The sequence below is a fragment of the Anoplopoma fimbria genome, chromosome 23, assembly GCF_027596085.1.
Source record: "Anoplopoma fimbria isolate UVic2021 breed Golden Eagle Sablefish chromosome 23, Afim_UVic_2022, whole genome shotgun sequence".
Lineage (NCBI taxonomy): Eukaryota > Metazoa > Chordata > Actinopteri > Perciformes > Anoplopomatidae > Anoplopoma > Anoplopoma fimbria.
This window is the reverse complement of record NC_072471.1, coordinates 11,947,810-11,973,027: the sequence shown is the minus strand read 5'-3', so window position 1 is coordinate 11,973,027 and position 25,218 is coordinate 11,947,810. Positions and strand designations below refer to the sequence as shown.

Below are 25,218 nucleotides of genomic sequence, written 5' to 3'. Positions count from 1 at the left end.
GCTGATCGTTCCTTTAAACTTTACCGCACTGATCCACAATAATAATCTGTGGAATTTTGTGTATTTTTTTTGGCTTGTAATGTAATAATATTTATTCAAGGTAACAAAGCAGCTTCTCTATACGTTTTTAAAAAATTGAAAATCTGTTGAGGTGTCCTCATAACTCTGCTGGCTCAGATTCAGTGTGGTCCTGCTGAACGAGAAAAGCAAGATCAGGATGGAAGTGTGTCAACTGGATACCGGTCTGATTGATACCGCTGACCACCAAGGGTTTATCCTATGAGAACCATGAATGTCTGTACAAAATGTCACAGCCATTCATCAATTATTAGTTGAGACGTTTTAGTCTGAAGTGAAGAATTCAGTCACAATCTTGTTTACTACTTCAATGCAGGATTCATTTCAGTGTTTTTGGTACCCGGTACTTTTACGGGATCTGAGTTAAAAGTACCGGTTACAGATTTCCATTCCTCTTGATAGGTGTGAAGTTGAAGTGGGGGCTTATGTGTTCAATATTTGTCTGTGTGTGGATAGACGAAAATATTTACCACAAGATGGATTCTATGTGCATGCAGCGCTAACCCAAGGTCATTAGACAGCATCTTGCACTAAGAACTTTAACCCTGGGTAACTTTGGCCAGATGATATAAGTCACACACACACTCACATGCACCAAACATATTGTCATAAGACACACATACAGGCGGACAGATACAATCTTTTTCGCTGGTGATATACGGTAGCCGAGCCATACAAATCGATTGGATTCAGGGTCACCTCATACACAGCAGCAGTGCGCACATCTCATAGCTCTATCCGTCTTATCCTCCTTTCTCTACACCCTTTAGAATCCATCCATCTGTTCAACATCCCACATCTCCTATATTTATCCTCTGATTTTGTCCATTCCATTTCATCTTTCTTTCCCAACACTTGCCAATTATTTAACTCATGTTTACACATGGCTTGTAGCTCCTCAGGAATTATGTCTTTAATTTCTCTCCATTGCCCTCCTAATCCTTCTCCTACACCCCTTGTAGTCCGTTCCATCTGTGTCTTACACTCATCCATCGTATGTTGTTAACCATGTGTGTGTGTGTTTACAGTAGCTATAATAGTCTTGTGTGGCCAGTCAAGAGGATTACTGCGGGGCATATCAGTGGGAGAAAAGTGAAATAGTGTATTTGAGGAGAGAGGGAGGCAGGGGGAGGTGAAGTAGGGACACAGACAGGAAGAAAAATGAGAGGAAGTGGCTGGCAGTAAAAATCAAAAGGGAGTGGACAAAATATTCCTTTTCAATACAAGGAAATATAACGTTACAGTAATTGCACCGCTGAGATTTAAGATTCTTCCTCAAACAGCTAAAATGTCCAAACTCTTGTTGCTTAATTTGATAGTCCACATTTTCAATCTACTATAATGCCATACACTGAAGACAGAGTGCAATTTCTGAGCGAAAATAAATGTATTTTTGATTTGTTCCGTCAGTACCATGATGTGATTCAATCCTACAAAGAATAGCCTGTGATGATTGCTGCAGGCTGAAATGCAAGGGTAAAATTAGGTAGCAACAGCAGCAAGAGAGGGCAAAATAACACAAGTTGAAATGAGGAAAAATATTGAAGTCAAATCAAAAGAGAAAGACAGATCGTACTCATTGTGTGACCTTTTCCTCAAAAAGAGAGATGGACAGAGAGAGAGAGAGTGAGGAAGAAGGCTCTGTGATGAAACCCATTCGTGTAAGCCCGGCTGCCAGCAATATGTTGGTTCTCAATATGGTGCACTCTTTGTGTAATCTGCCCACACGCAGCCATATAATACTGCACACTAGCAGAAACACACATACTCTACACATTCTGCAGAAATTCACACATTCACACATACCCCCAAACGCCCACACAAGCTAAGGCATCGCTATGGGTGCCGACACACATGTGAAGTGAGGCTTCCCACGCAAGGATGCACAGAAACACACATGCATGGGGTATGCAGGCACAAAACATGACACAGTTTACCTTGGCTCCAGACTCACTGAATGAATCACCCTGAAATCTGTCCCTTCTGTCCAAAACTCTAAGCCTCAAAATCCCATTCTGCTGTAAAGAGCAGGCAATGAAATCACTGGATAATGTTCATTTTTGTCTCTTTGACTGGTCACACCAAGGACAAGGGCAATACACAAAATAATGCAAAAAAAAAAAATCTTGACAAATGCATTGTGGCTTTTTCACCATCTTTTATTTTTAAGTCTTAAATGAAAACCAAAATAAAATGTTCCACATGTGTTGGGCTTAAAAACAGAAATATGTATCTTTGGGAAATGTTCTAAGAGGCTCCATCACCCATGCAGTTCCCATTTTACTAGCCTTAAAGGATCCTGAGGGCCTTCAAAATGGACAGACAACGCTCACGGTGTCTGAGTGATTTAACCCTTTTTTTCCAAGACCAACATCCAGGATCCAGAGAGGGAGAGAGAGAGAGAGAGAGAGAGAGAGAGAGAGAGAGAGAGAGAGAGAGAGAAGGAGGAGAGAGGGAGAGTAAATGTGAGTTATATGGTTCTGTCGAATGTTGCTCTGACATTTAGGTCAGGCCAACGCTCTAAATGGCATGCAGACAGATTTACTGAGGGCTTTTAGAGAGGCCGACTGCTTGTCTTCTGACTGTCAAACACTCAGGGCCTGCTTGGTCATCGCTAAAGCTTTTCTTAACCCTTTACCTACACGTCAGTTTCAAGATGTCTTTTTGTCCTTGACTTATCTGAAAGCACTCCTGAATAGCACTTCCTCAATCTAAATGTTCCTGAAGCTCGGACAGTACAATACATTTGGTCCATAGGAGGCTCTCTAGTGCTGGTATTGGTTCGGAATGTTCTGTTACCAATTTGCAGAGTTTCTTTTACATTTTAACTCAGTCTTAATATTCTGTTCCCAAACGCTGTTGCTCGAAAATGTGGAAAAGCAACCTTAAGCCTATAACTGAAAAGACGGACCACCCTGAGACACACTAACACTTTCTATCACTGTAGAAAACGTGACTTAAGTTAGCTTAAGGGTTGTTTTTGCAGTTGGGTTAGTTTAAGTGAAAACGATTTGAATGCTTAATATTGTATGAGCTATAACAGTGAACCTTAACAAGAAATATATCTGTCCTTAAAGCTTCCACCCCAGTTCACCAGAGACTACATTAGCGCTAAGTCATCAGTCCAGATGCTGGTGAAAACAGGCCTTTCTATTGGAAATGCATCACTATGGAAACAGCTTTGGTATAATTTACTCTCTGCCAGCTGTAAAACACTGCAAGTGGAAAACAAACTTCGGGTAATTTATAACATTTCAGCTTTGTGGTCTGTGAAGGGTGGGACTGGACTAATCAAAGAGCCTAAAGCAGTTTGTGCCTGAACATTTCTACTCATATTTGAGCAATGTTGTTATACAAATGATGGCATCTACATTAGTCCTGCACCCCTACATTATTCTCATATTTACAACATCAAGATCTAATAGTGATGAGGTAATTGTTAGAAAACCTTTATTCTTTGGTAGATGCAACATGTCTGAGGAACAGGCACATTTTTATCAGTAGATATTCTTCGTGTTTAAGGGTGACCTTGTCACTTTAGGAGAGAGTTGCATTATGGGTTGTTTGTAGCCTCAGTGTTGCTATGCTTGTGAGTTTCTGCCCTGTCTGTCAGTGTGTAAACCAGATGTCAAGTTAGTTGAGCAGCTAATGTTAGACTATGTGTTTTTCTGGCATCAGGATAAGTGCAAATTGTCTCCTGACGTTTTTAATGTTTAACATTTTTCAAGAGCTAATGTGTCCTGAAAGACAAAATACTTCTGTTTGGCCCAAAGTGCCAACATCCAGGAGCTTGACAGGACGGCTACATCACTTAAAGGTAACATTACACTTTATTGGACGTACTTTCAAACTATATGTTCAACTTTACAAGAGAAAAAGCTTCAAGAGACAAGAGTAGCTTAAGTGATTGGTTCCACCCAGACACACGGCTAGCCTAATAACAAACCCCTGATCCCACTGATTAATGCTAATTATTTGCTTACTGAGATAGTAAAACACTAAAATAATTCCTCTTTCCTCTTGCTTTTGGCCTTAGTGTCAACCCCAGAAATATCAATTATAACAGAGCGGGCAACGCTGTGTTGTCCGGAAGTAGTTTGAGGTACCAACATCTCTTCTTCACAGAAGACAGTTTGGCACATCCCAGCAGGAAAAGCACAGGTGTAAATGATACAATCAATGTTGGCTGGATTCCATTTAGCTGCTTTGGTTTCAGGTTCCTGGTTTTGTGCGTACTGGCTCAATGTCACACTGCTGTGGCTCACTGGGACAGAACAAAGCCACTGTTGATAAGTTATTAGTAACACTTGTGCTTTTCCTACAGTAACAAGTCAAAATGTTTGCTGGGGAAAAGGCCAATAGTAGGCAGACAAGGCTTGGGATTGATTAAAGTATTTCAGATATATTTAGTCGTGTTGTTTTTTTGCGATGAGACATACAGTATAAGAGGAGTGATCTTAACTGTAAATGGCAAAAAGAAGACTTCACAAATGTCTCTTACTGGTCAGTAGTATAGAGCTAAATGAGATAATCATAATTAAAAGGGCATTACTGTACATTTTTACACAGACTTCCTATATTGGCATCCTAAACACACACAAGTAAGTCAATTACAATATTAACAGTTAACCACTGTTGTCTTTCAAATGTGTCTGACTATGTCAAAATTAATTAACTTAGCGAGGGACTTTGGAAGCAATGAGTGATCTATATACCTGAAGTAGCATTATAGTCTGTGCATACTGTATGTAATGCATGGATGTTTGGGTTGCTGACTAAGTGTTTCCATATTGTTTGCTTTTGAGAAAATATTAAATATGGGTTTATGGCCTTGAAAATATCAGCAAGCAATGGCTTGTGGCTGCAATGCTTGTTTTCTTGCAGAGAACAAAGAACTGCCAGGCACTGTGGTTTCCTACAAGGTTCACAGAAGTTCGCCGTAGGGGAAATTTTCTCAGGAATGGCATGTCTCCTTGCATTAGTTGGCCGAGTTGCAGGACAGCAGAGAAAAACAGCTCATTGTGATTCACCCTGCACTGCAAAAAATGTCCATCTTTACAAGCCCCTCTTCATCCAGCACTTGTGATATACACTTAAGTCAAATGGGGTGGTATTTTGTCCACATAAAGTTTAAGGATTCAATACTATATTAATTGCTTTCTCTTCAAGTTCTCTCTCCTTGTCACTCTCTTCTCACTACTCCTGGTTTGGTGCCAAACCGTGACTAAATCTGACATAAGCTCATGCATACAGTTACACAGCATTCCTCATGAGTGAAACATCAGCCCCCCTCCTCCTCTGCTGCTCATCTTCCTCATTCTTTTCTCACACCTCCTCGTTGTGATGAAACAAACCCAACCGACAGCAATGAAGATGATGAACAGCACCGTCATGTCATTGTTATGCTGCAAAGCAAGCACCATGAAAAAAAAGCACAAGATATATTGTGGAATGTGTTTTCTGAAAGTGGGATATATGTGTTGTGTGACTGATAAAAAAAAAAAGTTAATATTTTTTATAAAAGTAAGAAACTGCTTTTGGTTAAAGACGAAAATTATTTCAACAGTAAACACGTTTTTAAATATATAGTTCGGGCAAAGAACTGAAACACAACTGTATTGGTTGTTAATTTGTGAAAAAATAAATAAAAGTTAAATTAAGTTGAGAAAATAATTTTTTAGCCTTATGGTACCACTCCCCTGCTTTATTCTCAGATGAATCCTGCAGCAGCCAGTGTAGTGCAATTAGTGTTGAATGGGAGGTGACGGTGTCCCACGCACGCACAGCTTTTCAAATGCCAAGTGACAGCAGCAGAAAGCCTGGCTGTCTCAGTGATGCAAGAGCCAGCGGACATCTGGGAATGTCGAGTTGCTAAGGGTAGTGAGAGTAGGAGGCAAGGCGTAAAGAGAGGAGGGGCGGTGGGCTATAGGGGGAGATAAAGCTGGCAAGGTTGAAGGTTGAGGGAGGGGAGGAGAGGATGCAGACAGAGAGGTGGAATGTAGAGATGGGTGAATAAAAAGTGGCTCCCTAGTCAGGGCTGGGGAGAGTGTGGACGGTGCAGTCTGTCTGGTCTCCAATCTGTCAGCAGAGTGCCTCTGTTCCCCTCAGGCCTCACAACACGGCCCTGCCTCATTTTGCGCTCCCATCCGCTCACATACCATGTCCTCATGCACCCTCTTGTCCCCGCCAGTGCACTTCACTGCACAGCGATTTGGCCAAAGGGATTAAAAAAAATAGATTGTCATGTGTTTGTCGCTTTCTTTTTTGGGACTACTCATGATGCTGAATGACATTGTAAGTTTAGGATTATGCAGATGGTGTCAAATGTTTGCATAAGGTGATTATACGATTCCTGTATTATTTCAGTATTAGCCAAAACCATCGGATATGATTTTTGTTTAAGACATGCATGTCTTTGAAAAGTGGAGCTGCATTGTCATCTGCTGGAAGAAATGTAGCATTGCAGCAAGGTTTTCATGAAGAAAAAAATAATCCACTGTAATCCTTTGGTGTAGTTGAGCTACCTTAAAGCTCAATGTTTCTTCCTTTCGTCCTCATTTTCTCCTTTTTATGGAATTAAATTCCCCAAAAAGACAACTGTAGGGAGAAACAGTAAAGTGCTTTAATCTCTACAGGCTTTGATGTCTGATATTGGACCACAGGACGCTTGTGTTGAATACTAATATAGATATGCTCTCCTGAGGATATCTCTCACATGATAGCGCGACCCTTATTATAGTTTGCCCGCATACGCACGTATACCGAGACGCATACCAACACAATCATGTATGCACACTGTAATGTGAGAATGAGGAGAGCATCAATGTATGATGATAGGCTCTCAGTTTAGTCAGGACTTGTATCACAAGGTACGGGCCGTGAGCCAGAGAGTTATTAAACGTGTCTTCCTCTGCGTCATTGACCTTGTATGAACCTTGTATAAAGAAGTAATTCTGACCTTTTTTCACGTTTATATTTTTTATATTGCTAAACAGTTAAAAGGACAGCTAGTAAGCAGTTAATCGGGATTTCATGATTTGTGGATAATAAAGTCTCCTAACTATTGTACCTCTCACTGCCGTCTGGATTTGTAAATGTGCAACCTTATCCCTCCACCTAGTGTAAACCTGATTCTATTCATACATGTTGGCATGTGATTTAGTAAACAATACAACAAGTAGCCTTGCACCTCAGGGTAACCCCATCTCATCAAGATTATGTCCTTGTTTCTTACTTTCTTCCCGTCACTGCTGCTTTTTGTTTGCACTCACACTACAGTAGCTCTGCCAGGTGTGCCCTGTGAAGAGTAGCCTAGCCTTCCCCGGTGCCAACATTGGCTTTTGGCCAGTTTGCTAAAGTCGCCAGCATGGGATTGGAGTCATCTTACAAAAGGTCAACATACCCAGATCAAGTGACTTCTCCTGAGCAGCAGACCACTCAGGCCGCCACTTTATCGCACACAGTGTCACACAAGGAGACTTATCTGCTTGTGGTGGATAAGCAGATAATATGTAGAGTGACACAACAGCCTCGCCAGTACTGAAGCATCTGTGTAAATATAGAGTTGAGACAATTTATGTTGTTATTATTAGTTGTGAAGTGCATTATATTGTAAAATCCATATAGCTGAAATTTGCTCAAAACACATTTCAGTCATGTTTTGTTGATTTGTATACTTCTTTAGGGTTGGACATGGCTACCATTTGCCATCCATCAGATGCTTGCCGAACAGTTTTTGTCATCACTACATGGAGATGGAAGCATGTGTAAGTACACACAACTGAAAGACATATAATCAAAACACCCATGGACACATATGGATACATACTGATACTTTTTTTCACCCACTCCATATGCTTGATGATGTAGGAAAGTCTGTTTGGAAATGTAATTTGTTCCTGAAATTATATAATATTTTCCATTACTCTAACTCAGCAGTGGAATATTATTAACCTCATACTGACTTCACAATGAACAGGCAATTATGTACTACAGTTTGGGTGTAAAGTATTTAGCTACCAACAAATCTGAATTATCATAAAGGTCAACAGTTTATCAGTAATAATGATTGAAACTGTATCAATTACAATTATTTTCCATTACATCCCAAAAATCCTCAATATCGTGTATATAATTCCTGTTTACACTTGTTGCATGTGCTTGATATCTTGTAGTCATTTTTATGTTCCAGTATGGACAACATGCTCCATCATAACAGTAAATATTAAGGGTTTCCAAAATGGCATGTATCCATTTAGAAAAGATTGCCATGTGAAATGCCTGAAATGTATCCCATTGTATTGTGAACCTTTTTATATAGTGCATTTAGTAAGTCACATGAGCAATATGAGCAGGGATGAAATAGACTATTTGCTATGTTAATTTCACTTAATCCTAGTTCTTGTCAGCATGCACTAAAATTGAAAGGATAAATGACTCCTTAGAGACAGAGGCAGGGATGGGAGGCTGGTTTTCACTTTAAAGACAGCCTGCTAAGCTTCAAAGAGTTGATTTTACTGATACTCAACGTGTAATTCTGAAAAGTCCAAAGATTATATCTTCCAAAGATCATAATTCTTACCATTTTCTTAATGCTAGAAGTTCCTTGGAATGACTAAATTACCTTTTGAAGCAATCTCCTAATCCAAGAATGAAGAACCGCTGACTGTTCCTCTGGTCTGTGAGGGTCTTATCTCAAAGTCACACTTGGTGACTTATTATCTTATGAATAATACTGAAAGAGTCTGTGGCTGTTAATACACAGTCTGTGAACAATTGCCAACAAGGGTTATGAACTTTCTCAATCACCTGACAGGCAACTGACTCATGACCAGAGCTTTAATTTGAGTTATGAAGTCTTAAAACACTATTGTATTCCTTGTCTTCAATCCACCTTGTTGTGAAGTAATGAAGGTTGAGGCTTCACATTTCCAAAATTAAAATGACATTTATGTCCACTAAGCTTCAAATTGACTAAACAGGTTGATGTTTTAGCAGACAGTTTGTAGACTTTTAGAGAAGGTTATAGTTCTGTAATTAGTAATAATGACCTTTTGGGTATTTTTATTCTAAGATAGATATTAGGATACTTTTAGCATTCATCAATACACTTTCTAAAGGGTAACTGGTTATTTCTTGTGGAGTATCATGAAATCAATATACAAATTGTCTCTAAACTCTTTCTGCTGGTGTAATTTCTTATGAGTGGGGCCAAAATGTACACATTTACAGAACAAAATGAATCAATATATTTAACAAAAATGCTGTAAAAGAGCAAAGAAAAAGGTCAAAGTTGTTTTTCATTTATTGAAGAAAAGCAAGGAAAGAGAAACATTTCAAACCTCCAATGCCCCACTATTGCAGTCAATCTTTGTCTTTAAGAATATGACACCTCCTAACTTTGTTCCATAAAGTGATATTGGGCCCATACAACACTGCAAATATACACACATCATACACATAATTGTTTACACTAAATCAGCATTAACTTACACATTCAACATAATATGATTTTTGTCAAAGAAAGAAAATCTAGTACATTTTATTTGGATTTTAATGTTAAATTGATCAAATTAACTTCAAGATTTGAAAAAATACATTTACTTGATGATTTTATTAAATAATTCACTAATTCAGTGGTTGCCCATCTGGGGGTTGGGACCACCACAACGGCTCGCAAGAAATATTTAAAGGGCCAGAATTTTTTTTTGTCATATTTTCCTCTAATAATTTAAATGAATCATGTAAAATAAAAATAAAAACATGCACAAGTGACAAGGGGTCACAAGTAGGAATTGCTTGGTTAGGGGTCGCAAGTCCAAAAAGTCTGGGAACCATTGCACTAAACACACTTAGAGTTAGAAACAACCAAATATGAAAACACACAGCCAAAACCAGGCCCGTGCTGTGGATAGCATTTTGTTTTATTGCACACATTTTAGCTTGTAGCTTCCATCTTTTTCACAATGGCCTACCAGTTTATATAGTCTGACGATATTGAAGACATTACAACTAATTTGAGAGTTTTTCATTCTACTGATGTTCTAAAATGCTACACACAGCAGTTTTTAACCCCCTTCCCTCTCTCTTAACGCTCAGCCTATCCCACCATCCCCTTGTTTGTCATCCCTCTATGTCTCTTCCACTTATAAAACCACCAGCTCAATGAAAATATATAGAGCGCAAAGAATGCTGGGAAGTCATACAGGAAATAAATGAAGAAGAATCCAGCAACTAAGAGGATGCAGATTAGGAGTTTGATGATTTGACTGAGGATGTATAACACACTCCACCATGCAACATTACTGGACTCTCTTAATTTGTCAGAGGAGGAACTCGGATGTTTGTGGGATGTGTGGGCTGATGGATTAAAACTCTCCCTGTGGGTGACTACACACTCTTCTATTTCTCTGCCTGTGTCCTGACGGGTGACTGATCTTTCTTTTATTTGAGTGTAGTGTTCCTGATCCTTTGGAGAGCTTTGGGCTGATTCAGTCAATGAGGGCCCACTCTGAGCGGCTAAAATGGGGGTGAAATCTTGACTGAGATGAGCTCTTGAATTCAAATCTGTCTTAGATTCCGAGAGAGAGTGGGTTTGTTCTGCCGTGGTGAGTGAGTGACTTGTCTCTTTTGGGGAGTATTCATTGCTCTTAGTGTCTAAAGTTTGCTCTAGGCCTTGACAGAGACTTAAATTTGGATCTGTCGGCAGATCCGTCAAGGAAAAGACACCTGAATCAAATGCATCATTGAAGTCTTTCTCAAATGGATGATGGGAATCTTGTGTAATATCACCTATATCTGCCAGATTGCCCCCCATTCCATCAACAATATCTGTATCTCTATTAGAGGCCTGTTCTTTCCGACCGAACACCTCTTCCCAAATCCCTCTGACCAAATTGTCTACAAATCTTTCTATGAACATCTCCAACCTGGACTCTGTCACTTCAAGTCCTACAGCGTTTTCTGCTGTAATAGGATCTTTTGTTCCCTCTGACAATGTTTTAAATTCAACACGTGGAGAGCTCTCAACTTCTGCTGACGACTCTTGTTCTTTCAATTCAGCTGGTGCGTTTTCCATCTCCCCCTGAGCGTTCTCCGCATTTCCCCTCAACTCCCCCAGTACTTCTATTTTCAGCTTTCCAATACTCACCCTCTCATCTTTGTCTCTCTGACTCATTTCTTCCTCTGTTCTTTCTAATGTCCCAGGTTGGTGTTGAAGCTCTGTTGAAGTGTCTTCCTTCGCGACGTTCTCCTTTGCCTTAACTTCTTCTGGGCCTATTACACAGCCTACATCCTCTTTCTGACCCTTCATATCATCCTGTGAATGAGTCCATCTCATTTTTACCCCCTCCATGGGGTTTCGGCTGCATTTATCTGTTAGAAAAGGTCTGAATGTATCATCTTGATAGACCTTTTTCATTTCCCTTGGTTCCACTGTTTTTCCTGACTGTGGTGCTGGGTTTACTCCCTGTTGCTTCTCAATTATTCCTTCACAACTCAAACCTTTTTCTTCCTCGGTCTGATTTGAGACTAAAACATGTTTATCTGTTTCAGATTTCAGTGCATTTTCCTGTATTTGTGTCAGTGTTGAGTCCTCTGATTTATCAATGTATTCCTCTTCCTCTGCTTTGATTGACCTTGACTGTTTATTATGTACTTCTGATGTGTTTCCCCTCTGCCATGATGAACTACATTGGAAAGCTTTGTCATAATGTTCCTCCTTTAATACCTGAATACTTCCCTCTGTTGCACCAATTAATGTCTTTATTTTATGAATTGCTGTGCAAAAGCAAGGATCCACCTCTGTCTTTTGGGATACTTCCAAGTCTTTCTCATTTGATGCAACAACTCCCCTCTCTGATTCCTCCAATTTGAATTCCCTTGCCATAATTTGGCTTTGCCTGAATGACGCTTGGCTTGAATTGGATTCATCTGCATTTGTCTGTGTAAGTCTTATTTCATTTTTATCGCTCTCACTCTCCTGTAATGGATTTTCACTGTTTTGGTTCAGCCTGAATTCCTCCTGTTGCTTTTCATCTGCACACCTCTGGGAGATCTCACACTCCTCTGTTTTCCCTGGCCTAAATATCTCCTCATCTGTAGCTTCTTTATTTTCCATAGAGTTACTCATGATTCCTTCCTCCGTTTCTTGTCTGGATGCGGAAAAGACAAACTTCTCCCCATCCTTTGTCCCCTTTCTGATTGTCCCCCTAAATGCCAGCGTGTCATCCATCACATTGTGTGCGGCACCTGTAACCTCAGCTTCCCTGCTGGAAGAAAGACCCTCATCCAGCCTTGCTCCCTGTGAGATCATATCTACGGCGGTGGCATTCTGAGACTCTGGCTTTGCTGTCATATCTGTTGTCTCTGACTCCCCTGAGCTTGTTACTAAGTCAACTTGGTGAGGTGCAAAGGGCTCATCTCTTCCTTTTCCTCCTGCTTCTCCTTCTCTTTCTTGCTCCCTGATCGCATGCTTGTGACACTCAGCTGAACTGTCAGCATAGCCTTCGGACACAGTCGTTGCCCCCTTGAGGCAAAATTCCTGCAGAGTGTCTGTTACAGAGTTCGTCTGTGACCTTTGGGAAGCCTCGTGTGTCGCCGTGTTGTCATCTCTTGGGCTGCCAACACATGCCTCTGCCGGCTGGTGGTCTTCGCTGTTCACGGCAACATTAGCCAATGATATTTGGCAAGTATCTGACAGCAGCTGACATAAATCTGAGGAGTGTGCATGTGAGGTGGTGGGTGCATCCGCGCCCACCTGAAATTCATGCTCTTGACTGCTTGCTACATATTGGGCATTGGGCTCTTTATCATTTGAGGGAGACACTAACGCTGCTGTCTGCAGCCACTCTGACTCTGGAACACCAGAATGGTCCGTACAGATCGGCCCATTAAGAAATTCCTGCCACACATTGCACACAGAGGTGTTTTTATCAGCGGTGTCATCTGTACCGTTACGAAAGGTCCCCCACCTATCATCGACAGAAGGTGTGTCCTCTTTATTTTCCTGTGACGCTTTTGGCAAGGTCATTTTAGCTCTTCCGGCCCAGATGTCCTTCATGTCAGCAGCCCCCCACTGTTGGGTTTTGTCATTGTTCCAGTCCAGAGTCAGCAGAGGAATCTGGTGGTAGGTGAGCACCTGTGGACTCTCGTTAGATTGTTTCTTTTGGCGTTTATGGAGAAAGCCGGAAGAGTCGCCCCACATAGGCTGAGAAACTTTCTGACCGTTGGCTGACTCATGTGAATGAGCCTTTGATACTTGCTGCCTCCTTTGGGAGAGGTAGTCCTGCAAACGTGCCATACGTGTTGCTCTGTGTCTGCTTTTTATGCTTTCCACCTGTCGAAAAGGCCAAAGGTCAAGGGTCAAGCCAAGTGTTAATGCTTGAACTAGTTGAACTATAACTAGAGGCTACCAGTTTTGTGGGTTTTTTAAGAATATCAGCTGCTTTAAATAGTCATACTCACTTGATGACAAAAGTGGATGCGATTTCCCATTCAGTTTTCTTCTGAATGTAACATTACTGTGATGATGCAATGTATTGCAACACTGCTGCAACCTCAGTACATACAACTAATTTTGTTTACATCATCACCTTTACTGCACCTTTACAAGCAGGTTGCATTCATTATTAATAGTTTGAATATTTTAGACATGCTCTCAAGTGTCAGGATAGCTGACTCTTTATATCCTTTAGAGGCCCACTGAGCGCCTTGCAGTGTGACATGTAGCTCATCTATCACATCTTTGCAGAAACAACGCACATACTTTCTCACTTTATAATTACAGTTTATATCTGCAGCTGGAGACATGCTGACTGGCATGGATTGTGAGTTGTGTTGTTGCAAACAGTGTTTACTTCTGGGTTTTGTTGGTGTTTCATTTATTACACAGACTTCAAGAAGAGTCTGTTCCTCCAGAAGATGATAAATGAACCTCACCAAAGGTTTGTGTTCTTCCTGGTAAAGTAATGATTGTACATCTGTGCTGTTCTTTCTGTTAGCCTCCTCTGCTTTATGTGTAGCCTCTGCATCTGCAAAAAAAAAAAAAAAAGAAAAGGGTCAAAAATGTATTGCAGGCTGAAACACACACTTAATTCATATACATGAATGAATGCACACACATAGAAAAATGTAAGGGGAACAAGACCATTTTTTTCATAAAATGTGGAGGCTATATAACATTCATCTCAGCTGTCAATGGGCGAAGGGCTATATAACATGATGGAAAAAAATACTGCAACCTGCTTATGAAATCCACCTGAACGGTGAAATCCATGACAGCGTTTGGACAGCAGCTAGCTTTTGGTTCCAGTGAGGAACAGCACTCCACAGTTTCCTTGTCTTATAAGTGTTTATTGTTAACATAAAAAAAGATTCAAAAAGTGACGGCATGTTTATTTATATTGCAAATATTTAAATGTTATACTCAGTTCATGTTTCCACTGGCAGTAAGTTATATTGTTTACCATGATGACGCCGCAAACCTGTTGTTACAAGTGCCATCTCACAATATGGAATATACAGGTTGCAGTATTTAATTTCCATCATGTTATATAGCCTACAGAATAATATCTTGTTTTGTGTGTATACGCACCTGCAGCAGCTGTTAATGGGTTGTTGGTCTCCCTGGTTTTTTCCTCAGCACTTCCCCTCCTATGGTTCAAAATAAAGTAGGAATAACATTATATAAGCTAACAGATGTGTTTTACAGATAATAAATCAAAATTTCCAAGATGCAGTTTCAACTGTTAGACAAAATGTTGCAAACATTCAAACAGGGGCTAGAACTGTTTTCTGTTTCTCTATTTGTTTCTGTTAGATGAAAAATAAAACAGTGGTGATATGTGGGATGGTCAAACCATTTAAGCTTTTCAAAGGATAGGAGCATTCAAATGACTAAAGTTTAATGAAATTGTAAAATAAACTAAATAAAAATATTTTATTAAAGATTCTCAATGACCTTTATTCTGCTGTTTTCCCTCATCTCATCTGTACTGTACCTGTTATGGTTATGATCATGATACACAGTAAGAGGTGTACACTAACTAGCTCTGATCCTTATTTCCATGCAGAGAGCATATACTTGTGCCAGCAGCCTTTGAAATTTAGACAATGTAAATATGAAATGTGTGTAATGGGTTTTTTCTGCTGTATTATCACGTTTCCCGAGCTTTTATACTGCAGCAAGTCAGACCAGAACCGATATAGATCGTAATAAGGAATGAATGTTGCTGTAGCAGAAACAAAGCATTTAGTGAATTGGAGTGAAAGAGGATAAAGTAGGCATATCTTGCTTTCTAAGCCATGGAGAGACGTCATGGAAACCTGGACAGACACCTCACCTTAAATGGGCAATATGTGTTCTGCAGTCCAAAACTTCCATTACTGCAAAGTTACATAACGGCTTACTATAAACACACAGTTGCCCTTCCAACTCCCTCCTAATGAGAGAGCAGCACAGTTTAGACACTCGCACTGTGTCAAATTTCTTATCATGGCAAATGAGTGATTTTGGGGCCTTTTATTGTAACAAAAATAACTTTTAATAGCTTTACTTCTATGAAAAGTTAGAACTGATGGAGCCAAATAACCTCCGTTTCATTTAACTATTGATTATAGCATGGCCTCTTTTGTCACAAGTGTGATGTGACTTCCTTCAGCAGAGGCCTGTTTAAAATAAGATTGAGCATTAGCTTTTCTCACCGGTTAGCTTTGAGACAGCTCCTCTTGCTCCTGTAGCCAATACTCTCCTCTTGCACTTGAGACCCATGCTCCTTTGCATGTCCTTTCTGGTGGCAGAACAGCACATAGTTCATTTCCTTGTTATTAGCCCAAAAAGTGCCCACTGAAGTTTCATAACGCAGACATATCTCCAACCTGGTCCCTCCTCTTTCAAAGGGAGGCACCAGAGTATACTTGAAGGTAAACCTGTCTGTTTTCCTGTCGCTGGATCCAGGCACATACTCCGCAGACAGGTCAAAGTAGCTTGTCCAGCGATCCAGGGTCATCCGGGCATAAACGGACTTACTGTAGCAGAGGTTGACCACCCTGATGATGCCACGAAGTGTGGTGGTACCCGGGAGCAGCTCGAAACTTTCCAGCTCAACCATCTGCTCTTGAAGCCTCTGGTCAAGCTCCTCTGGGGATGAGGGGACTGTAAACAGACAGGAGATGTAGACCTCCTCTAAGAGATGGGTTGCCTCATTCTCAGGGGGCTGGATGACCTCTGGCTCCGCTACTTCAGGATTTTCAAACTCCTTGACTGACACCAGGTTTAGGCCGAATGCATCTGCGAATGACACCTTCCTCCGAATGACCTGTGGGGACTCTGGTTCGGAGTCCTCATCCGTTTCCTCGTCCGTAGTGGAACCCATAGGAGACGAGGCCTTCATTCCGCCCTCTTCCTGCTCCCTACTTTTGTCACTTTCCTCCTCCATAGTCTCCACTTCCTCTTCCAAGGGTGGGCCGTGCAGACCCTCCATAATGTGCGCCGGTCTGAGAGGCAGCTGTCCGCCCGTCCTGCCGTCTGTCTGGCTCGGAGGGTGGCACAGACCTGAGTGCCCCTGGCCTGGCTGCAGTGATACTGTAGAAGGGAGAGCAGGGAGAGGACGTGACTTGACAGATGGAGTTCGGTTACAGCTGAACATTGTGAGTCTGAGCCAGGCCTATTAATAGGACACATATAACTAGACCAGGGCCGGCCAGTTATCCTCTCAGTTATCCTCGCACAATATGTTTACTAGTTACTAAATAAATAAAGGGAAATACGGCTTTCATAAAGCACTTTTAGAGTACAACAAGTGTCTTAACAGGTCAATGTTTGAAATATAATTACAGGGTGTCTACATTTTGCTCCTTCAAACATGAGAATATTCCAAGATTCAAGCTAATAATCTGTTTTTTAATCTGTTGTGGCATAATAAAAAACATGATATGGCTGAAATAGGGAATTTGAATCTGAGTGTAATGGTATGATACAATGTCTTCTGGTCATGATGGTAGGTGATAACTGAGTCATGTAACCATATAATTTTATTACCATGAGATTGAATCTGGGCATGTAAATACACAGCTGGACAGCTTTATGCCAGATGGAGACGGTGCTTCTTTCAGGATTTGCAGAACTGGAAACACTGAACTAACGCTTGCTAGCAATATTCATTAGTGTGAACAATATTTTATTTGATTTCATTTTCTTTAACTGGATATTTAATAAAAAAGCAGTTGGTGCTCCAGGCTGATATTTCTCACGATTGATCGCATTGCCATTCAATTTTGTACAGACATTGATGTCTGAATGAGTGTGATGACTTTGGTGATCCCTTAACTTTTCATCTAGCACCATCATCAGCTGTTTAATTTTAATTAGTTCTGAGTTTTGGTTCATGACCAAATGTTAGCATGCTAACATGCTAAACAAAGACGGTGGACATGGTAAGTATCAGTGTATCACCATTGTCTTTGGGAGCATATAAGCATGCCAATATTAGCATTTAGCTCAAAATACTTCTGTGCCTATGTTCAGCATCACAGAGCAGCTAGTGCAGCTGTTTGACAACACAAGTTACTGTGGCCACTGTAGAGCAAAAATGCTGTAATTTGTCACATATAATCAGTTACTCACTCAAATCTTTATCCAAGAAACTCTTCAGTTAATGATTGTACAATGTACATTATAAGTAACACAGTTTGGAGAATTTACATAATGTTGTGCAGCAGGATGCTGCAGTGAGTTGACCAGCAAATTAAGGACCACAGTTTAAGAAAAACTCAAGTATCCCCAGGACAATGTCACCCTACCTGCTGCATGGGAAATTCTATGGAATTGATTCTGACCTCTGACCTCAATGTCCAGACTGCTAAAAAAGAAAAAAATCCCTGTTGGGATCGATAATGTCTTAAATTATTATTTGTGCTGATGCTGTGCTTGAAAGGCAGCTGGATTGAGTATCTTCAGATCCTCTCGTATCATTTCCATTGCAGGCAGCCTTCATTCTTTAGGTTCACTGCATCTTGGAACAGAAGACTGAGGATTATTCTGTTCTTTGTAGTGAACTGAGTTTGTGTTTGTGTGTGTGTGTGCCAGCATCTCGGATAGGAAGTTCAACTAATCCTCAATGTGCAGTGTAACTATACCCCAAATCCAGTATATCTTGTAAGACTTTAGTGCTGGTTATACGAACCTTAACAGGTAGGTGAGCAGCTTTTTTTTATCCTCAAAGGACCCTTTGTTCCACGTTTGTAAGCCTACGGTTCTCTTGTTACTTTTAATTGCAGTTTTGGTCTTTAAATACTATCAGAATTTTCTGTCAAGTTTTGTAGAGGCAGAAACAAATTAACATGTTAAAAATTCTCTTTATTTATAGTTACAGAATTATATAACATACTGCCAACACCTTTATGTCCACAGTCTGTAACACCGTAATAATTAATCCAAAAAGCACTCAGCTGCTACCAATCATACAAAACATATTTTTTTTATTCAATTTTAAGGGTTCACAAATAGAAAGGAAGTATGAGGAAAAACTTGCATGTCAAAAACTAATCAAAGGCGTAATCAACACCTCTTATAACGTATTGAAACAAATGTGTTTGCTCCAATTATTTTCTCAACTCTTTGAATTTATTAACAAAGGACGACTTCTATGTCTAATATATATCAGTAGATGGCACTATGTGATCAGAGAAGAATATATGTCAAATTAGACTTCACAACAGCCAAATACATTTACCTTTCTAGTTTGTTATAAGAGTTCCAATTGTGCAGATTGTGTTAGAGAAAAAAAACAACATTCAACAAAAAATAAAAAGGGGAAATAAGAAAACTCCCTAGTTATTTACAGTCCATTGTCTCATGTTACCTCGGACAGACTGTCATTAAAAGTGACCAGTAGGTGGCAGCATACCACAACAATTCCACCATACTTGTTTCCCCTTTCCATCCCCATCACTTCCAAGATGCTGTTTCCTCCTACTTTTTATTTGATGGATTTTTAATTAGCATTGAGCTGTTACACAAACAAAAACACACAAATCCAATAGACCAAATCATTGCATGTTAGTCAATACGATACGCTTGTCACACTTTTTCAACTCGACCAATACTTGTTTTTAGCACATCAATTATCATTTTCTCTGACAATTTTCCCCTAAAGCTGGGTCAGTCTTGTAACATTTTGGATGTACTGTATGGTAAGGCTGCAGCATATTCCCGTTAATCCCAACCAATAACATAGTTTCATAAGTAGGCCTACTTGGAAGGGATAACGCTATTATATTAAAATTAATAATAATAACTAATAAGGAGAAGTCGAGCCTGTTATGATTTCAGTCAATAATAAAATCTCCGCAGAAACACACAGGATGCAAACTGTTTCTTTCATTAAGAAAAAAAATAAACAAAATGCACAAATCACATTAACACAAATCAGTCAGTATACAAATCGATATAAACAAAATGAAATATAATGAATGAAATAAATGTTAACAGTAGAGAGAATAAGACAAAAATACACTTTTCGCGTTTCTTACATTTTTTAAAAACGTGCACCCAACCCTTTCATTCTTCACTTGATAATAATCTGGTTATTCATTTCTTGACCGTGAACGTCTCAGCAGTTTGAAAAAAAAAGAGAAGAAAAGAAAGACGAGACAGAAGAGAGCAATGCCTTTTAACTACTGTTAAATGTATGATCTACTGCTAAATGAATAAATAGGCTAAATTACCTTGTAAAGGTATGACAGAGTGGATAAGAAAAATTCCTTCAGTCAAAAAGTACATCTACATCTTTTTGTAATAAAGTATTGATTTAGCAGTGATTTTTTTATTTATTTTTTTGGACCACATTTAAAACGAGTTGAAGGTAGTCTAATCTTTTATGTTTACATGTTTACATTAAAATATGCAATTGCGTATGATAATAATTATAAGTCGTAAGATATTACCGATATTGATCATCCATCATTTTACTGTATGCATAAACGTTTATTAATACATTTATTTCCACTGCAAACTGAATAATAAGATGGATGTAATATGTGTTTGAAAATAAAGGCTTATTTTAAGTGTGTTAACCAAAAAATGCCAGGTGAAGGGAAGGATGCTGAAGATACAGTCTATTTTGTTTCCTTTGCTTAACACAATCAAAAAAACATGTTATATTCATTTTGCATCGATATAATTCATATCTATTCATTTTCACAACAATGATTAGCCTATACTTATTTATTTTTAGGCAAAATCATAAACATATTTATAGAGTACCTGAGCGACGTGGTTGACTATACAAATACAAACACACAACTTCCTAAAAACAATATCCTAAAGATTTAGAGAGGGGGAAATAATATTCCAACGTTTGATGTCGGTCACTGTTTGGTAGGATACCTGAAGTTTTACTTGAAATGTTGAATGAACATTACGGGAATATGTATTGTTTTATTCTCACGCTGCTTTACACTTGAATGTTGTTGCAATTTAGTGATTTTAATCTGATGAAGAAGCACGTGTCTCATCGTGTCTTTGGGTCGGAAGAACCGTCCCGTTAGTGAGAAGGTTCCCGGTTATTGAAGCTTCCCTTAACGCCAATGGAGTAAGTAATATATACCAGAAAAAAAAATGGGAAACAAACTTTTTTTTTCCTTTTTTAAATTACTTTTTGTTGACAGCAGGTGGCCCTACGTCACACGGGGTCGCAGTACGCCCAACAAAAAAAATAACAACACACCTCCGCGTACAAGCCAGTGCCTCCCCTGGGGGTAGGGGGGTGGTGTGTGTGTGTGTGTGTGTGTGTGTGTGTGTGTGTGTGTGTGTGTGTGTGTGTGGGGGGGGGGTTCTAGTTTTCTAGTTCCCAAATCTAACTTGCTTGCTGGGATACAGCCTGATGTGTGTTTGAATCGTAACGAGAAGAAGAAGAAGAAGAAAAAAAAAAAAAAAAAAAAAAAAAAACAAGCCGCGCGTCTTCCTCGCATTGCGCGTCATTCAAACAGGACTCAGTGTACTGCTTTTCCCTCTGTTGCATTAGTAATAACAGCGGCGTTGACGGGAGACAGCAGGAGAGAGAGAGAGAGAGAGAGAGAGAGAGAGAGAGAGAGAGAGAGAGAGAGTGTGTGTGTGTGTGTCTCTCCGACAGCGGTGCCCAGCGGAGGAATATTCCGGCTTTTTATTTACTCTGCAGCTTGTTGTTCGTTTTTCTCTGCGTTATGGTGAACTTGGACGGTCACGTGTGAAGAAGATCTCTGCAAACACAGAGCGCGAGGACTTCTCACCTGGCGTGTTGTCCCCCCCCCCTTTGACTTTACCCGCGAGGAAAATAAAGGCTACCTGCCGGGGTTGTTTGTGGTAAGTTTTTCATGCCCAAGAGCAAACATTTCTCTCCGCACTCTTTGACTTTTTTTTTTTTTTTGGTCTTTGTTTTTTAATTAGGAAGTGGACCGCCGGACACAGGGTTTTTGTCCTGTGTTGTCTCGCGCTTTGCAACTTGACTTGCAGCATTGTTATTTACACGTTGCGCGTTCACTTCCTGTGATTATTTTAATTAACCGAGCGGCTGTTAACACATTTCTCCCGGTACTGTACGGTACTGTAGTCCTCTCTCTCTCTCTCCACTGTCTCAACGCTGCACGGTGACTTTTTTTTTTTTTTTTTTTTTTGAAAAGCCGAGTTATTGTTTCCTGTCTGCATATTGTTTAACGTTTTAACTCAATTTGTAAAAAACGGCTTGCAAATTGTAGCGATTTGTATTTACCACCAAGTGATAAATGACAAATCCTTAAACTACATTTGAAGAAGTCTGTTCAGAAATCTGCTGAATTCGGTTATATTTGGGTATTGGTTACTGACTATTTTTTTTATTTGATCTACGCACCTTGAACAGCATATACTGTCAGATTATATCTGCATAATGTCTCTGAACGCCATTTTAATATCTATTTAGTGTTTGCAGTAATTGTTTGGTTATTGTTAAATGGCAGTTATTGCTAAAAAAAACAAGTAAACAGTGAATCTATTTTGTGTAATAAAGCTCCTTATATGTAGATCATATATAGAATCTATATTGCATATTTCCTTTTTTTAATTAAATAGTCATGGAATACTCCAGTTTTAAAATTCCTTCAGTGTTGTAGCCATGGTATTTCCATCTGTGACACACAAGGATGGCGTACAGTTTAAAATCTTTTTTTCTCCTCTTGTGTTTTTAAAATAGCATTGTCACAGTTTCTTAAACTCAAACCTAAACACTAGAAATGAAATGCAATACAGCGTACTCTGTAGTTTTTTCGTGTTGTAATTATCATTGCTTTATCTGCATGATCAATATCTATGACTATCAGCAGTCAACACCTTACCGTTCTTGCTTGCTCCATTTTTAATATTCCATTTCTGTCCAGAAACAAACAGGGATGCTGGTAGAATATATCAGAATTCATGATGATTGATCTAAAATTCTAACTAATTAATCCAAGCAGTAAAAGCTAATAAAGAGCTTCTGCTGAGTCTCTCTATTTCACTCCCTGTGTCTTGCCACTGTTCTCTTGCAATCACTGTGGCCCAAAAAAAATCAATAGATGTAACTTCTACTTTTTTTTTTCTTTTTTTATGGTAAAGAAAGGCTAACAAGACAGTCAGAGCTGCTGAACTCTTTGGGCCTGTCCTCTGATCAGCTTTCACCCCTGGATTAGCTGGATGGACCCTCCTTGCTCAAGCCGCAGGGTGCACAGGTGTTCCCTCCTCAGTTATGCAGGTGTGGGCCAGTTCCCCCCCTCACTCAGCAGCTCTCACTCTTCAAAGGCCAGGCGGCAATAAATGCCCCTCGTGAAATATGTCATAGACAGTGCACAATCAGCCCCTTTGTTGAAGAGCACCCCCCCCCCCCTGTAATCATTTCTTAAAGCATGTTTAAAACAGTCCATTCTCTCTTGTGTACTTGCTGTTGGGTCGGTGTGTGCAGTAAGTAAGGTCACTTGTATTATGTAAAAAAACAAAAAACAGGATGCATTTTTCCCCCCAAGGCAATGGGAGAGCTGGAGAGAGACCTGCCATTAGTCTCCCTCCAACACTGACCGTTGTTGGGAAGCAGTGCACTTATTACCCCCGACTCTCCCCACTCTGCGTCCGTCTTTTGATTGCTGCATTTATCATCGGGCAGTCGTGCTCTACATTATGGTAATAGGAAAATGAATGTCCTCCACAGGATTAATGTGTATACCCTGTCATACGTTTCAATCATTTATCAAAATTAAGATTCCGCTTTCAGCTCAATGAACACTGGTTGAGGCATGATTTTATCTTTAGGTATGGAAATTGTTGCTTCCACCTGAGCTGGAGCAGAAAATGCTTTGCAATTTTTATTTTTAATTCTGAGATTCCTATGAAAATGTGTGTGTGTGTGTGTGTAAATGCAGAGGCTGCTCTAACTGACAACACGGACTAGGTGCAAAATGGCGACTCATGAATCTCTGAGAGTCAAGAAAGTGGGTTTTTCTGCACAGATCACATCAATTCTGTTTTTAAGAAAGAGTACTTCTTAGGCAATGAAACACTTGCTCACTTTTGGATTAGCTTTTGAATTGCACCATCACCCATCCCCCAACACCTCTGTAATGAAACAGACTGCTCGCTCAGCCCTTGAGGTGTTGCTGCATTTTGGGGGGAAAATGGGTAAGAAAATCAAGGGAGTGGTGCACCAGCTCCACTTTTTCTAAACATCTCACCGAGCCTATCCACGCGAGCTCTACACTGTGTTTTCAGATACGGCTAACTTGGCCCTGTTACTAAGCTTCAAGGCAATTAAATGGCAAATGTTCAGGTTTTATCCCAGTTAACTTCATAGAAATGTTTCCATGACAACCTCCATGCAAGTTAAAGCAACCAGAAGTGATCAAGTCCTTTTTTTTTTTTTTTTTTTTTTTTTCTCTTCTCCCTCCTCCCCTTCTCCCCCTTCTTCTCTCCCACTTTGGGTCCCCCCCCCGCCCGCCCGCCTCCACCGTAAGAATGGAATTTGTGTTGACAGTTTTGGCCTTTAATGGCACTTTTGTGCCGCGCAAAAGTATTTGTTTACGGGGATCATGCACTGCAAGCTGTCGGCTTCGGAGAGATTGACTTCTTAAGATAAAAGAGTGTATTACATGCTTAAGAGGCCACCCTTTTGGACTGTAATTATCCACATCACGGTAATGATGTTTTGTGTGCCACAGTTACTTAAAAGTCTTGAGACAGCTCAGACGTTTTTTAGTTACGCTCCCTGGGTCACTTCTTAAGCCCGACTCGACGCTGTTGTGAGGGAGAAACGTCGTGACTCTTTGGCTGCAGAAAGCCGTGCAGGGTGGGGTCAGGGGATGAGGATTAGAAAAGGAGATTGCAGGCTGCCCACACAAGGGAGAGTAAAGAACTATCTGAGCAAAGAGTCAGCCAGTGACTTATTCTCTTCACACTGGCCATTTGTTTCATCTCAGTTCATAATCGCATGTAGAATTTGTTTGAGTTTATTTTTACGAGTTTCATGTTTGCTCGGCCAAGTTCAACAAGACTGCGCGGTTACGTATTTACTTAGACCAGAACAATCAAGTGTCAAAACATCTTGCAAAGATTGTTTTGCAAATATTATAATCTTACGTCATCCAGCCTGCCTCCAAGGATTGTAAAGCCACAAGAGGTGTAGCTTTTGGCCGGTGTGCATGACCTCGCAGTGTGTCACATTTATGAAATGGCAAACGACATGCATGTTAAGTTATAAAACAAACTTTTGGTTTGCTTACACAATATTTCTTCAAAGCTATGTAAGATAATTTATGCCTTTTCATAAGGTTTATAGTTCACCTCTTGGCACCGGGGTCTTGACGTTGACCTTGTAGTTTATAAGTCTCCCGTTGAGCTGACACTCCAAGCTGCCATAAGCTCGGCCTGTAACACTAACTGACTTGTCAGACTGTTTTTCCAATAACCTATGTACTCATTTGAATCACAGCACACAAACGGCAGCCACAGACCTTGCCTGTTTTTTTTTTTCTCCACTTTTTTTTTTTTCTTCCCTTGTTGAGTTAACAATTGCATGTTTACTTGCTAGTCAGTGTTGTGTGAAGGCACGGCAGCTTTTTATTCAAGTCACGGTCAGATGGACAGTGTCCTGGTGTGAAAAAATG

At 40.1% G+C, this 25,218-nt stretch overlaps 1 protein-coding gene across 1 annotated transcript in view; it reads left to right on the top strand.

Moving 5' to 3' along the window:
- Positions 1–21,191: 21,191 nt before the first annotated feature.
- The window catches only part of foxp2 (forkhead box P2), a 102,507-nt gene continuing 98,480 nt past the window's right edge, over positions 21,192–25,218 (top strand). Inside the window, exon 1 of the mRNA XM_054624283.1 lies at positions 21,192–21,418. The gene's annotated coding sequence lies outside the window, so the exon portion shown is untranslated. The remainder of the gene's footprint in view (positions 21,419–25,218) is intronic.